Source organism: Macaca nemestrina, chromosome X (genome assembly GCF_043159975.1).
Source record: "Macaca nemestrina isolate mMacNem1 chromosome X, mMacNem.hap1, whole genome shotgun sequence".
Classification (NCBI taxonomy): Eukaryota; Metazoa; Chordata; class Mammalia; order Primates; family Cercopithecidae; genus Macaca; species Macaca nemestrina.
In genome coordinates this window covers 73,994,337-74,007,604 of record NC_092145.1, presented here as the reverse complement: position 1 = coordinate 74,007,604, position 13,268 = coordinate 73,994,337, and the positions used below count along the sequence as shown (strand labels likewise).

At 40.3% G+C, this 13,268-nt stretch overlaps 1 non-coding gene and 1 pseudogene across 1 annotated transcript; both read right to left on the bottom strand.

The window, feature by feature from the left end:
• Positions 1–5,768: 5,768 nt before the first annotated feature.
• On the bottom strand, positions 5,769–5,895 carry LOC112423634 (small nucleolar RNA ACA64). Its single transcript, XR_003014111.1, has one exon. It is a non-coding gene; the product is annotated as a small nucleolar RNA ACA64 (small nucleolar RNA).
• A 1,947-nt stretch (positions 5,896–7,842) lies between these two features.
• Positions 7,843–8,448, bottom strand: LOC105464575 (cyclin-dependent kinase 2-associated protein 2 pseudogene; annotated as a pseudogene).
• Positions 8,449–13,268: the final 4,820 nt, after the last annotated feature.

Below are 13,268 nucleotides of genomic sequence, written 5' to 3'. Positions count from 1 at the left end.
CCAATATCCACCATTCTTAAACAACCAGTAATTTTGGCCGGGCGCGGTGGCTCAAGCCTGTAATCCCAGCACTTTGGGAGGCCGAGACGGGCGGATCACGAGGTCAGGAGATCGAGACCATCCTGGCTGACACAGTGAAACCCCGTCTCTACTAAAAAATACAAAAAAACTAGCCGGGCGAGGTGGCGGGCGCCTGTAGTCCCAGCTACTCGGGAGGCTGAGGCAGGAGAATGGCGTGAACCCGGGAGGCGGAGCTTGCAGTGAGCCAAGATCAGGCCACTGCACTCCAGCCTGGGCGGCAGAGCGAGACTCTGTCTCAAAAAAAAAAAAAAAACCAGTAATTTTATTTTGGGACAGAAATTTACCAGACAAGTTTTTCTGTTATACAAAGTCATTTTTCTTTTCACCTTTCATACTAACAATACCTCTTTATATCTATAACTTTACTTATTCATTTTTTATTTTATTTTTTCAAGATAGAGCCTCACCCACCCTGTCACTCAGGTTGGAGTGCAATGGTGCGATCTTGGCTCTCTGCAACCTCCACCTTCTGGGTTCAAGTAATTCTCCTGCCTCAGCCTCCTAAACAGCTGGGACTACAGCTGCGCACCACCAAGTCCAGCTAGTTTTTCTTTTTTGTATTTTCAGTAGAGACGAGGTTTCACCCTGTTGGCCAGGCTGGTCTCGAACTCCCACCTCAGTCTCCCGAGGTGCTGGGATTACAGGTGTGAGCCACCACATCTGGCCTATAACTTTCTTTAAATCTCTCTTACTTCCTGGTTCTTTTCACTGTGTTTTGTATGTAACCTTTAAATAACTTTTGAATTAGACAAAAATTATTTACCTTTTAATAGGAATACATTCTTTTAAAAAATGTGTTCCTATAAATTTATAATTTGGAAATTACCCAGACATTTAATAAATATCTATTAACATAGATTATATTACAAGTGTATTTATGAGTGTTTATTCCATTATATTTTCTTGACCAATTTATTTATTTTTAATGGTTTACCTAGATTATTTATGAAAACAGTGTTAGTCATTATTTAAAGTTATTTCCCTGTTAAATATTTTTATAGCCTATAAATTTCAGATTTTTACCTACATAAGAAACTTGAGGTGAAGTATATGGGTATTTTACCAATAATTCAGAAATTAGCTCTTTTCATTGAACCAACAATATTAATTGTCTTACTTACCAAAAATTACACAAGCAAAGATCATTCTGTTTGGGGCTATGTTTTTGGTTTTATAACCCTTATGCCAAATTTTGACATTTTATAGTATTTGGCAAGCATAAGAGTGAAACTGCTTCATCAATAAATGCAACTAAAAATGTTGACAGGCCGGGCGCGGTGGCTCAAGCCTGTAATCCCAGCACTTTGGGAGGCCGAGACGGGCGGATCACGAGGTCAGGAGTTCGAGACCATCCTGGCTAACACGGTGAAACCCCGTCTCTACTAAAAAATACAAAAAACTAGCCGGGCGAGGTGGTGGGCGCCTGTAGTCCCGGCTACTCGGGAGGCTGAGGCAGGAGAATGGCATAAAAACCCGGGAGGCAGAGCTTGCAGTGAGCTGAGATCCGGCCACTGCACTCCACCCTGGGCGACACAGCGAGACTCCGTCTCAAAAAAAAAATAAAAATAAAAATAAAAATGTTGACAATTCTTAAGACATTTCTAATATTACTTTACCAATAATATTATATTTGGCTTATTTATAGAAAATTTTACTTAAGTCACATGAACTTGAAAAGCATTTGGGATTATCACTTACTTAATTTATGAATACTCCTTAACTTTAATCCAATTTGGTACCTTGTGGCCACAACACATAACAAAATACATGCATGTATACATAAACCCACACATACACACTCATACAAGGATCTCATATATTTTACTTCAGAACTCTAGCCATTATATATTAATACAAACTCATTGCTTTACAGAAACAAAAAATAAACACAAAGAAATAGTTGGATCCAAACAGTGGTTTTTACCTCAGTAGAAAAGTAACAACAGATTTATAGCAGGCAGAAAAAAAAAATAGAGAAATAGAGAGCTTAGAAACTCTATAGCTGCAGGTTGATCTTTGGGCTTTGAATTTTTCCTGGATGTGATTTGCTCATCAGTTTAAAATGTGTACAGCAGACCATAATATGTAATCAACTGGAGTACTAAAAAACCTGAAATGCCCTTAAACTTTTCCATTTTACCCACACACTTGCAAGTAGAGGCACCATAATACCAATGGGTTACCAAAAAGAGGATCATTCTCCTTCTCTTTCTTCATTTTTATGTATTTATGTATGTATTTATTTTGAGATGGAGTCTTGCTCTGTCACCCAGGCTGGAGTGCAGTGGCATGATCTTGGCTCACTGCAACCTCTGCCTTTTGGGCTCAAGTGATTCTCCTTCCTCAGCCTCCTGAGTAGCTGGGACTACAAGCATGCACCACCACGCCCAGCTAATTTTTGTATATTTAGTAGAAATGGGGTTTCACCATGTTGGCCAGGCTTGTCTTGAACTCCTGACCTCAAGTGATCTTCCTGCCTCAGCCTCCCAAAGTGTTGGGATTACAGGTGCGAGCTACCATGCCCGGCCTCTTTCTTCATTCTTAGATTGTTTCTCACCTCTTTTTCTAAAAAAGAGGATCTGAGTTGTGGCCTACGGGTGTGTGTGTGTGTGTGTGTCTGTGTGTGTGTGTGTGTATGTGTCTGTGTCTGTCTGTGTGTGTTTGTGTGTATTAATGTGTTCTGATTGTGAGTGGGACTCCACAGTGTTTCACCACTGAGTCATTTCTGCCCTCTTACATGTTGCAATTTCTCTCACCAGAGGTCTACCACCTCCAAGAGCGCTCAAAATGCCTAGTGATCAGCTCTTATATGCATTTTCCCGACAAGGCCTTTTTAAACAAATTTTGTTGGTTCCTTGTAGGGCCACTTCACATTGAGGCGGGGGGGTGGGGGGGGGGCGGGGCGGTCAACCCTCAGACACTCCCACTCAGTCCCCAGTCACCCAAGGGTGCCGTTTGGCTGGGAGGGGCTAAATCCCCTTTCTTTTTGAAGCCAAGTAGCTCAGTCTCTCATTTGTCTATGCAAATTACAGTTCAGTTCCTCATGCAAATGTGCAGACAAACCAACTGACCTTAATTTCAGGTGGAAAAAACAATGGAGAAGACCCTTTGAAATGCACCTCTGAACTGGAAACCAAATGGGATACCCAAAAGGGGGATGACTCTCTTTGTCTTTAGAAAAAGGCAATGGAGAAGACCTTTTAGAATGCACTTTCAAACTAGAATTAGGATGCTAAACAGCAACTTCCCAGGAGAAAATACTCAGCCCAGACCCCTTCCTGAAAACTATCCTCAGCCATCCCCTAACTTTGTAGCTCTCGCCTGCCATTACACACATCAAGGTCAAATTTTCGCAGTACAAGATAATCTCTGATTCCCCCAAACCCAAAGAGGCCAGTTAATGCAATACAAGACTTAAGAATCTACTCATGACTCTTGCAACTCCACAAAGAAAGCTGAACACCACAAAAGGGGCATGAATGGCACCTTTATTCTGAGTTCTTTAAGGTGTCTGAGTGTTAGAAGCCCTCTCTAGATTTTTAACTTTGTACTGAAGATGGCAAAATTGGAGGGAGGAATAGGGCAGAAGAAAAGTAATTGAAAGAACTTTTTTTTTTTTAAAGAAAGGCAGTGAATGGAGAAACCAAGTACATGATTTGTTTTTGTTTTTGTTTTTATCCTACAGCTGTGAGGAATTTAGCCAATTCGGAAGCCTTATTCCCCATAATTTGGAATTCTCATTTAGATTTGACCAAGTTGGGTAGAGCTGGCCAAATCCAATGGGAGAATAACCAAAACAAACAATGTAAGAAATGGTAAGAATTAAAACCAGTTGGTTGTCAGTTTTAACATTTAGTCATTAAGGAGAACTTTCAAGACAGAAAAACTGAACTAAGCTGCTTATCTAGGAATGGGGCCCATGCATAAGACTGCTCTGTACTATTTTAGAAGCAGAAAAAACCTCAAACTCATCTTCCCTGTTGGCGGCGACCTGAAACTCCAGAGGGAGTTGCCTGCTTTCCATTGTTATGGAATCAGGAAAACTCACCTTCCTTGTTGGAAAAAAGTACAACTCCAGAAAAGGAGTCATACAACAAAATAAATCTCAGATTCTAACAAAATTTTGGGAGACCGGAGATTCTCTGTAGGAGGGCCTCCAAAGCCAGTAAATTTTTTCTATTAGATTGAGCAATAACGATAGCTCAAACTGTTACCAAGCATGGATAGGAGATTTGACAAAGGTCAGGGGAACCTCTACTCAGAGTTCCTTCATGGTTACCAGTTTGTAAAATAAAGAGTATCTAAGACAAGTCTCCATCAATTTAGAAGCTTATTTTGCCAAAGTTAAGGACATGCCCATGATACAGTCTCAGGAGGTCCTGACGACGTGTGCACAAGGTGGTTGGGCTACAACTGGTTTTATACATTTTAGGGAGACATAAAACATCGATCAATACTTGTAAAATGTACATTGGTTTTGTCTGGAAAGGTGGGACAACTGGAAGTCTGGGCTTTCAGGTGATAGGTGGATTAAAAGATTGTCTGATTGGCAATTGTTTGAAAGAGTTATTATATGAAGACCTGGAATCAACAGAAAGGAGTGTCTGCATTATAATAAGGGGTTGTGGAGACCAAGGTTTTATCATGTAGATGAAGCCCCCAGGTAGCACACTTCAGAGAAAATAGATTGTAAATGTTTTTTTTTTTATTAGACTTAAAGAGTCTGTTCTATCATTCTTTTTTTTTTTTTTTTTTTTTTTGAGACGGAGTCTCGCTCTGTCGCCCAGGCTGGAGTGCAGTGGCCAGATCTCAGCTCACTGCAAGCTCCGCCTCCCGGGTTCACGCCATTCTCCTGCCTCAGCCTCCCGAGTAGCTGGGACTACAGGCGCCCGCCACCTCGCCCGGCTAGTTTTTTTGTAGTTTTAGTAGAGACAGGGTTTCACTGTGTTCACCAGGATGGTCTCGATCTCCTGACCTCGTGATCCACCCGTCTCGGCCTCCCAAAGTGCTGGGATTACAGGCTTGAGCCACCGCGCCCGGCCTCTATCATTCTTAAGGTCTTTTGTTGATGTGTATGCTGGTCAGCTGTGAGTCATGTCTTACACACCTCCCTCACTTCCCATCATGACCAAAACCAGTTTATCAGGTTGATTTTGGAATGCCTTCAGCTAAGAACAGGGGTCTGTTTAGATAGTTGGGGGGCTTAGAACTTTATTTTTGGTTTACACTTTTTCTTTTATTTTTTAATTTGTGTGAGTACAGAGTAGGTATACATATATATTTATGGAGTACATGAGATGTTTTCATATAGGCATTAAATGTAAAATAATCACAGCATGAAGAATGGGGCATCCATTTTCTCAAGCACTTATCTTTTGAGTTATAAACAATCCAATTACATCCATGGAGTTATTTTAAACTGTACAGTTAACTTATTATTGACTATAGTCACCCTGTTGTGTTATCAAATAGTAGGTTTTATCCATTTTTTTCAATTTTTTCTTTTAGACAAACAGTTTTATTCGAAAAACAGAGCCGCTGAGTCTCCCCCTTTCCACAGACCTGGCAGTGTTGGGCTCAGGTGTGAGAGGATCAGTTTCCTGCAGAGAGAAGACAGGTTTAGGGGTTGAAGGCCAGACCCAGGGGCTAGACCACATGAGTGGCCACACTGGGGCAGAGGCCACAGTGCCCATCAGGGCCTGGGTTCCACAGCTGCACATGGGGCAGTGCACAATAAGCTGAGGCCCCTGGAGGCTCTGGGTGCCAAATCTCACCCATGGCCATGGCCAAAGCTGGGGGTGATATTCAACCAATGCCAGTGACCCCAACCACTAGTGGGATGTGTGTGTCCAACACTGCTGGACCTACCCGGGCAGAGAGACCATTCTTTTATTTTTGTTTTTTGGTACTCATTAACAATTCTCACTTCCCTGGTGGCCCCCCCACTACACTTCCCAGCCTCTGGTAACCATTCTTCTACTGTCTATGTCCATGAAATCTATTTTTTTTTTAACTTTTAGATCCCACAAATTAGTAAGAACATGTGAAGTTTGTCTTTATGTGCCTGGCTTATTTCGTTAACATAATAATATTCAGTTTCATCCACGCTGTTACAAATTACATGATCTCATTTTTTTATGGTTGAATAGTACTCCATTGTGTATATGTATCACATTTTCCTTATCCATTCATCTATTGGTGGACATTTAGGTTGCTTCCAAATCTTAGCTATTTTAAAAAGTGCTGCAACAAACATAAGAGTGCAGATGTCTCTTCAATATATATATTTATTTTTTGGGTGGGGGTATATACCCGCAGTGGGGATGTTGGATCATATGGTACCTCAAGTTTTAGTTTTGAGGACTCTCCAAACTGTTCTTCATAGTGGTTGTACATTTCCATTCCAAATGTAAATGTAAACTTCCATTTCCACCAGTGGTGTACAAGGGTTCCCTTTTCTCCACATCCTCGTGAGCATTTTCTATTGCCTGACTTTTGGATAAAAGCCATTTTATCTGGGGTAAGATGATATCTCATTGTAGTTTTGATTCACATTTTTCTGATGATCCATGATGTTGAGCACATTTTCATGTCTGTTTGCCATTTGTATGTTTTCTTTGAGAAATGTCTATTCAAATCTTTTGTACTTTTTTTTTTTTTTTGAGATAGTGTTTTACTCCTGTCTCCCATGCTGGAGTGCAATAGCATAATCTCGACTCACTGAAACCTCCACCTCCCAGGCTCAAGCAATTCTCCTGCCTCAGCCTCCTGAGCAGCTGGGACTACAGGTGTGTGCCACCATGCCTGGCTAATGTTTGTATTTTTTGTAGAGAGGGGGTCTCACTATGTTGCCCAGGCTGGGCTCAAACTCCTGAGCTCAAGTGATCCACCTTCTTCCTTTCCAATTTTGATGCCTTTTATGTCTTTCTCTTGTTTGATTGCTTTTACTAGGAGTTCCAGTACTATGTTGAATAACAGTGGTGAAAATGGTATTATTGTCATGTTTAGATCTTAGAGAAAAGCCTTTCAGTTTTTCTCTATTCAGTAGGATACTAGCTGTGGGTCTGTCATATATGGCTTTTATTATGTTGACATTTATTTCTTCTAGTCCTAGTTTTTGAGGGTTTTGAGGGTTTTTATTCAACATGAAGGGATGTTGAATTTTATCAATGTTTTTCAGGATCAATTAAAATGATCAGATTGTTTTTATCCTTCATTCTATTGATATGATGTATCACACTGATTGATTTGCACATGTTTAACTCTCCTTGCATCCCAGGAATAAATGGTACTGGTCATGATCAATTATCTTTCTAATTTATTGTTGAAATCAGTTTGTTAGTATTTTGTTGAGGATTTTTGCATTAATATTCATCAGAGATATTAGCCTGTAGTTTCCTTTTTATGATGTGTCTTCGTCTGGTTTTGGTATCAGGGTACTACTGGCCTTGCAGAATGAGTTTGGAAGTGTTCCCTTGTGCTCTATTTTTTAAAAACTGGTTTGAGTAGTATTGGTATTAGTTTGGCATTATTGGTATTAGTTAGAAGTTTGGCAGAATTCAGCATGATAAAAGAGTCACTACGGCTCAGGACACAAGGCAGTGAGGTGCCAGGCCTGAGCCCCTGCTGGGGGAGAAGGAGGCTCGGGACAAAGTGGGAGAAGGGCTGGGAAGGGCTGAGCGGTGGGGACCACAGAAAGTTCCGGGGGGCAACACTGTTGGCAGGTCATGGGTGGGACTCATGGGGACTCACTGAGTTGTGGGGAGATGTCCTTAGTGCTGCCACCTGGAGTGAGAGCCGCTCCTTGGTTCCTGGAGGGGACCCACCAAGGGACACAGGACAGGAAGCCCAGGATGGTTAATGCAACTCGGGATGAAGGCCAGGGAGAAGCGGGTGCTCTGCAGTGGCCGGGAAAGGTCCAGACGCTGAGGCCGAGGCGCTTCCTGTTACGTGCGGGCGTTCCGCTGTGTCTCTGCCAGGCACTCTCTGACTAGGGCCCGAGCATGGATGATACCTCTCTTCAGGCGCTCCATGGCGCTCTTGCTGCCAGCATAGGTGGGCCGGATCTCTTTGCCCATCTCCTCTATGACTGACAGCAGGTCCGTGTAGGTGCTCTGGGAGCCCTGGGCGCCCTGGGCGCCGCGTGGCTTCATCGCCTGCACGTAGCCTGCACGTAGCCCATGGAAGGCGGTCCAAAGTCGTTAAACAGCGGTCTAAAAGGAGCGGCGGCTCCTGGCATTGAGCCCGACGGCGACGGGACGCTTCCTGTAGGGATCGGGGTGCCCGGCCCAGGGGTGCTGGAGCCAGGGGTGCTGCTGGGGGCAGGAGCGATGGGTTTGTAGGACATCCCCAACTCCTGGGCGCGGCGGACGCTCCTCCGGGATTGGCTGCGGGGCCGCTCAGCCGCGCTCTGATTACTTTTCAATTTTTATATTCTGAACTTTTAAATATATTTTTAACAGTAAACATGTTTGTCCTTTTAATATAAAAATAAGTATTTCAACACTATCACAAAAACAGAAAAATCTCACCACTCAGAAAGAACCACTCTTAGTATTTTGTCACATTTCTTTCCAACCTGACATTATGCCTTATTTGTTTCCAAAATTGTCTGATTTCTGCTTTCATTTCATTTGACAGTATGGCATAAATGTTTTCTTATGTCATTAAAAACTGTTCATTAATTTGTTTTAATAGCTGTGAAGAATTACATTATTTGGACATACTATAATTACTTTAGCTTAATATTCTATGTTGGTTTATTTCCCTTTATTATAATAACTAAAGCACTATTAGACATAATCATGCATTAATATTTGTCTGTATTTTGGATTAGGTCCTTAGGATAGTTCCATAAAATTTAAATTACTGGGTTAAATAATATGAACTTTTTTTTTTTTGAGATGGAGTCTCGCTCTGTTGCCCAGGCTGGAGTGCAATGGTGTGATGTTGGCTCTCTGCAACCTCTGCCTTCCAGGTTCAAGTGATTCTCCTGCCTCAGCCTCCCAAGAAGCTGAGACTACAGGTGCACCACCACACCTGGCTAGTTTTTGTATTTTTTAGTAGAGATGGGATTTCTCCATGTTGGGCATGCTGGTCTTGAACTCCTGACCTCAATTGATTCACCCACTTTGGCCTCTCAAAGTGCTGGGATTACAGGTGTGAGCCACCGTGCCTGGCCTAATATGAACATTTTTAAAAGCTCTCCAAAAATAATACCAAATTACTTTTCAGAAATATACTAATTTATACCCCCACTAATTTTTTTCAGAGACAAGATCTCACTATGTTGCCCAGGCTGGAGTGGAGTGGCTATCCACACACAAGATCACAGCATACTGCATCCCTGAATTCCTGGGCTCAAGTAATCCTCCTGCTCAAGTAGCTGGAACTACAAGGTATGCCACTGTGTCCCACTAATTTTATTATTTCTTCCAGTAGTGTGTGAAAGTGCTTTATCACAAAACCATCATGCATATGTTTCTAATAGATTAGGTAAAATCGCTATTGTCTATTTTTAGTTGAAGTTCTTTGATTTAGTGAAATTAAACATGTTACTTTTTCATTAGCCGTTTATGTTTTATCTCCCGTGAATCATCTAATTACTTATGTCCTTTATTCATTTATATACTGGAGTTTTTGTATTTTTCTTATCAATTTGTATGAACTATTTATATATTAAGACTGTAGCCACCTTTCTGTAATATTTGTTGCAGGTAATTTTTCCAATTTTGTTCTTTTTAAAATTTGATTTATGTTGTTAATGATGAAGAGTTTATAAAATTCAATCCTATCTATTGTTTTATTTTATAATTTATTTCCCATTGTTCCTAAACTTAGAAAGTGACCCCTCATCCTGAATTTATTACATAATCAACCTTTTTTCTACTATTTTAAATTTTTATAATTAGATTTTTTGTATTAAGAAAATTTAACTACTTTTTATCCAGCTGGAATTTATATGATATGAGAGGATTGTTTGTGAAATAGCCAAGCAGTTGTTCCAACATTATTTATTAAATATCTTTACTTTCACAATTGTTGCATTATACTCTCTTTGCCATCTATTAAAGTGTTACACTAAGGTCTGTTTCTTCACTGTCTATTCTGTTCCATTGATCTGGTGCCAATATTATTTTAATTTAATCATTGTAGGTTACATTAAATTTTAATATCTGACAAGGCTAGCTTTCACATATAAGATTTTTTTCTCTTTTTCATTTTTAAGCCATTATCTTCTATTTGTTTTTTCAGAGAAACTTCAGAAAAATTTTGTCATGTTTTTCTTCTCCACTCTCATATTTTACATTGAGGATATTGACTGCAATTGTTGTGCTGTGTATGTTATGTTTCTTTCTTTTTTCTTTACAGATGGGGTCTTGCTGTGTTGCCCAGGTTCATTTCAAATTCCTGGCGTCAAGTGATCCTCCCACCTGGGCCTCTCAAAGTGCCGGGATTACAGGCATGAGCCACTGCACTCAACCTGTCATGTTTCTATTTATTTATTTATTTAACTTTTATACTACTTAGTGACTACTATCATGTTTCTTTTTTAAAAAAATGTTATTTTAAGTTTAGGGGTACATGTGCAGTTGTGTTATATAGGTAAACTTGTGTCATAGGGATTTATTGTACAGATTATTTAATCAACCAGGTATTAAGCCTAGTATCCATTAGTTATTTTTTTCTGATCCTCTCCCTCTTTCCACCTTCCACCCTCCAATAGGCCCTAGCGTTTGTTGTTCCCCTCTATGTGTCCATGAGTTCTCATCATTTAACTCCCATTCATAAGTAAGAACATGCGGTATTTGGGTTTCTCTTCCTGCACTAGTTTGTTAAGGAAAATGGCTTCCAGCTTCATCCATGTTCTTGTAAAGGACATGATCTTGTTCTCTTTTATGGCTGCATAGTATTCCATGGTATGTATCTACCACATTTTCTTTATCCAGTCTACTATTGATGAGCTTTTAGGTTGATTCACTCTCTTTGCTATTGTGAATAGTGCTTCAATAAACATATATGTATATGTGTCTTTATGATAGAACAATTTATATTCTTTTGGGTATATTTGTTGTAAGGATTGCTGGGCCAAATGTTATTTCTGTATTTAGGTCTTTGAGTAATTGCCATACTGCTTTCCACAATGGCTGAACTAATTTTTATTCCCACCAACAGTATATAAACATTCCTTTTTCTCTGCAACCTCTCCCACACCAGTTATTTTTCAGTAATAGCCATTCTGCCTGGTGCAAGATGGTATCACATTGTGGTTTTGATTTGCATTTCTCTAATTGTCAGTGATATTGAGCTTTTCTTCATTTGCCTGTTGGCCACATGTCTGTATTCTTGTGAAAAGTGCCTATTCTTGTCCTTTGCTTAGTTTTCAATGTTTTTTTTTCTTGTAATTTTGTTTAAGTTCGCTGTAGTTGCTGGGTATTAGACCTTTGTTGGATGTGTATTTGCGAAAATTTTCTTCCGTTCTGTAGGCTGTCTCTTTATTCCGTTGATAGTTTCTTTTGCTGTGCAGAGCTCTTTAGTTTAATTGGTTCCCATTTGTCAATTTTTGCTTTTGTTGCAATTGCTTTTGACATCCTCATCACCAAATATTTGCCCATTCCTATGTCCAGCATGTTATTGCCTAGGTTGTCTTCCAGGGTTTTCAGTTTTGGGTTTTATATTTAAGTCAAGGAAGTGGTCCAGTTTCAGTCATCTACATATGACTAGACAGTTATCTCAGCATCATTTATTGAATAGGGAGTTCTATCTTGGTTTTTCCTATTCTTGTTAGCTTTGTCAAAGATCAGATAATTGTGGGTGTGTGTCATTACTTCTGGGCTCTCTATTCTGTTCCATTCATCTATGTATCTGTTCTTGCACCAGTACCATACTGTTTTGATTACTGTAACCCTGTAATATAAAGTTGTGTAACATGATGCCTCCAGCTTTGTTCTTTTTGGTTAGAATTGCCTTTGATGTTTGGGCTCTTTTTTGGTTCCACATGAATTAATTTTTTTTTTTCTAGTTCTATGCAGAATATCATTGGTGGTTTAAGAACTTAGCCAGACATGGTGGCTCACGCCTGTAAACTCAGCACTTTGGTAGGTCAAGGCAGGCGGATCACCTGAGGTCAGGAGTTTGAGACCAGCCTGACTAACATGGAGAAACCCTGTCTCTACTAAAAATATAAAAATTAGCCGGGGGGTGGTGGCACATGCCTGTAATCCCAGCTACTCAGGAAGCTGAAGCAGGAGAATCGCTAGAACCTGGGAGGCAGAGGTTGCGGTGAGCCGAGATTGCATCATTGCACTCCAGCCTGGGCAACAAGAGTGAAACTCCATAAAAAAAAAAAAAAAAAAAAAGAACTTCTTGATTGCTGACCTAATTTTTTTCTTTACTCAAAAGTCATTCAGTGTTTTGTTCACAATAGCAAAGACTTGGAACCAACCCAAATGTCCATCAAAGATAGACTGGATTAAGAAAATGTGGCACATATACACCATGGAATACTATGCAGCCATAAAAAAGGATGAGTTCATGTTCTTTGTAGGGACATGGATGAAGCTGGAAACCATCATTCTCAGCAAACTATTGCAAGGACAAAAAACCAAACACCGCATGTTCTCATGCATAGGTGGGAATTGAACAATGAGAACACTTAACACAGGAAGGGGAACATCACACACCGGGGCCTGTCGTGGGGTGGAGGGAGGCGGGAGGGATAGCACTGGGAGATATACCTAATGTAAATGACGAGTTAATGGGTGCAGCACACCAACGTTTCACATGTATACATATGTAACAAACCTGCACGTTGTGCACATGTACCCTAGAACTTAAAGTATAATAAAAACAAACAAACAAACAAAAGTCATTCAGTGTTTTATATCCAATCATGTGATCTGTTTTTGAATATGTGCCATGTGGCAATGAGAAGAATGTATATTCTGTTGTTTTTGGGTGGACACTTCTTTAGGTGTCTGTCAGATCCATTTGATCCGGTGCTGAGTTCAGGTCCTGAATATCTTTGTTAATTTTCTGCCTTAGTCTGTCTAATAATGTAAGTGGGGGCATTGAAGCCTCCCACTATTATTTTATGCGAATCTAAGTCTCTTTGCAGATCTCTAAAAACTTGTTCTATGAATCTGGGTGCTCCTGTGTTGGGTGCATAGAGATTTAGGATAGTAGGA